This window comes from Salarias fasciatus, chromosome 23 (genome assembly GCF_902148845.1).
Source record: "Salarias fasciatus chromosome 23, fSalaFa1.1, whole genome shotgun sequence".
Classification (NCBI taxonomy): domain Eukaryota; kingdom Metazoa; phylum Chordata; class Actinopteri; order Blenniiformes; family Blenniidae; genus Salarias; species Salarias fasciatus.
This window is the reverse complement of record NC_043766.1, coordinates 99,517-100,000: the sequence shown is the minus strand read 5'-3', so window position 1 is coordinate 100,000 and position 484 is coordinate 99,517.

Sequence of the window (484 nt, the reverse complement as noted above, 5' to 3'; positions counted from 1 at the left end):
GAGGAACCGTCCTGCTGCTCAGACTGAACAGCCTCGCGTTGCTTCGGTCCCACCACGGCTGTGTAGCGCTGACTCAGCTTGTTAAAAGCCCACTGACAAAAAAACATGTTGAAGGTGAAATTCCCAGACAGTCAAGTTTTCCCGATGTTCTCTCTCTGAGCTCTGACGGCCTGTGGCGGCCTCTGGCTCTGTGAGCAGCTGGGGAGGGACATCAAAGCCACTGGAACATGAAAGGAAGATGATGTCACAGCTTCCCTTCATGGTTGCTAGGCAACTGGCTTCTAAAAAAAAAACCGCGTTGCCTAGCAACAGCTCATGTCTCCCCGGAAGAAAGCATGTGAAGAGAAAATCTGTCCGTTGTCATGGCAACACTAGCAGTTAGACTGAGGGAGGCTCTGGATTCAAACCAAACACATACGCTTCTCTCGTTTCTACGGCCACATTTCTGGCTCAATCTTCACAAATTATACCTCAAAACGTAGGG